Raw genomic sequence first — 2,418 nt, forward strand, 5'->3', positions numbered from 1 at the left:
CCCAGGTAATAAATAGCAATTCATTTTAGCCAATAGCATTATCGTTTAACCGAGTAGTTATTGTTCAGTTCTCGGAATAATCGACCCACTCTATTATATAACTTTCAAAATGAAAATAGTACTAGAAATATATTTTTGTAAAGGACTATATTACGAACTTCAAATTCGTGTGGCTCTATTATTATAATTGCACCCTTTCAATATTACACACACACAACAATAAATCCAAATGACATTCGTAAGATCAAACACTAACCACATATTAAACGTGAAAAGAATCGGATATACTGAAACTGTACTGTTCCTATTTACTAGCAGCCTTCGGTGGATTCTGGCTTACCGATACCGGTGATACGTTACACGAATTCACTAATGCAATAACTTAATTTTGAAGTAACGTTCGATATATAAATTCATAATCTCCAATAACGTAATATGAAGTTCGTAGTTTATATATTTCTCCTTATTTCTCTGTGTTGTCGACAAGGTGCATAATACTAGTTTCTTCGAAGCAGAGTTTATACCGTTTCTCACGAGGCTAACGGTCAGCAGCCGTGTCCAAAGCATAATATATATATATATATATATATATATATATATATATATATATATATATATATATATATATATATATATATATATATATATATATATTACAGGGGTCACTCCGAGTTTTCTAAAGCGCTCACCGTTCCGGATCGCTGCCATCTCACCTCTGTCTTCGTGGGTTCGAGTCCAAGGCATAGTTAGCGTGGGTACGTGGGAAAGCCTGCCAGTAGCTTTTCGTGGGTCGGTGGTTCTTCCCTGGGTCTTCCAGGGTTCTTCCTGCACCTGCTATACTGGCCGCCATGTATAGCCTACCATGTGCTGAAAAAATTGCGTTAAACCCTACAGCAACAACAAAATATATGTTATTGAGTGTGTTATAATGCAGGCAAGACCAGACATTTTTTTAAGAACGCTCCGGCGGCCCAGTGGTTAGACCGTCTGCATCGGAAGCGGTATGTCGTGGATTCGAACTCCGGCAGAGTCATACCAAAGATGTTACTAACAGCTTCCTCACTAGGCGCTCAGCATTAAGAGTTAGTGTTAAGACTGGTTGGCCTGGTGTCAGGATACACTGTCACACTGCAGACATCGTAACAATCTGATTGAAAAATTGTTAAAGCTACGTTAAAAGTCCAAATCACACACACACACACACACACACACACACACACACCAGATATTTTTTAAATCGGTCACTTGTTTTTAATGGAACTTTGGTCTACGTGTTACGATACCAATAGCATAGTACAATCGTGTCCCAACAAGATACATTATCCTGAAACAAGGCCGTCATGTCGTAACAATAACCTCTTAGTGCTGAGCGCCTAGCAAGGAAGCTCCTAGTACCATTTCTGTAAGTCGTTAGTATGAATCAGCCACAGTTCACACCAGCGACTTCCCATATCCAGGGCGGACGCTTTAACCACGTAGGACCGGAGCGGCCAAACAGAACAACGGAAAAATGCGAATAAATTAATTTTCTATAATGCATACTCGCTTACAAAGGCAGTCAATTTTACAGTGATGCCCGTTTCGTCTGGGTTCTCTTGTACACAGACCCAGTTGCTAGCTTAACTGCTCTTTTCTCTTCAGCTATACTAATATTGAATGCTTATAGATTGAATTTAATATTATAGCAATTAGCGTCTAGCATAATCATGTGACTGGTTGGTGATTTTGTTCGTTGTTATGCTGCATCAACGAATTTTCGTATCGGATCAGTACAAAACGTTTTAAAGCAATTAGCCAACTCTTCTGGTTTGCGACATGACTTAAAATCTCAGTGAGATAATTTGTATGCCGCCCCGTTCTGCATGTATCATTTTATCAGCTAAATGTTTCAAAATACATTTAAGTAGGATGACCTTGAAACTGTGAGCAAGTTATGAATTAAATTCAGGTCTTGAAGTAATACTTTTCTCTCCAGAATATGTAAATATTGCATAACGCTGTTACACCGACATCCGTTTCCATACACGAAGGCCCAATAATAATGCAAATCACATTATTGTTACCGCTCAAGATGAGAAATGCAAGTTAAAATATTTTCATTTTTTTCAAAGAACATACCGTTGTTGAAACGATTTAGCATATACCCGTTTAGACAAGGCTAAGGCTACGCCCTTCAGCCCAGGTAAGCCTGTGAATGAGCTGTATTTACCCACAAAATGTCATCAATTCAACGCGTGTTTACACATATTAGATTGTACCATCTGCATTAAAAGACAAGTTTAGACCTAATATTATGAGGATTGACGTTAATAGTTCCTTGGGACGATTGTGGGTCTTTCAGGAATTAACATTACAACTTAGGTAAGCACGCGAGGGGGCGTTATGTGGAAAATGGGAAATGCTATATTCAAATATTCT

This window comes from Sinohyriopsis cumingii, chromosome 9 (genome assembly GCF_028554795.1).
Source record: "Sinohyriopsis cumingii isolate HCF-2022 chromosome 9, ASM2855479v2, whole genome shotgun sequence".
Taxonomy (NCBI): domain Eukaryota; kingdom Metazoa; phylum Mollusca; class Bivalvia; order Unionida; family Unionidae; genus Sinohyriopsis; species Sinohyriopsis cumingii.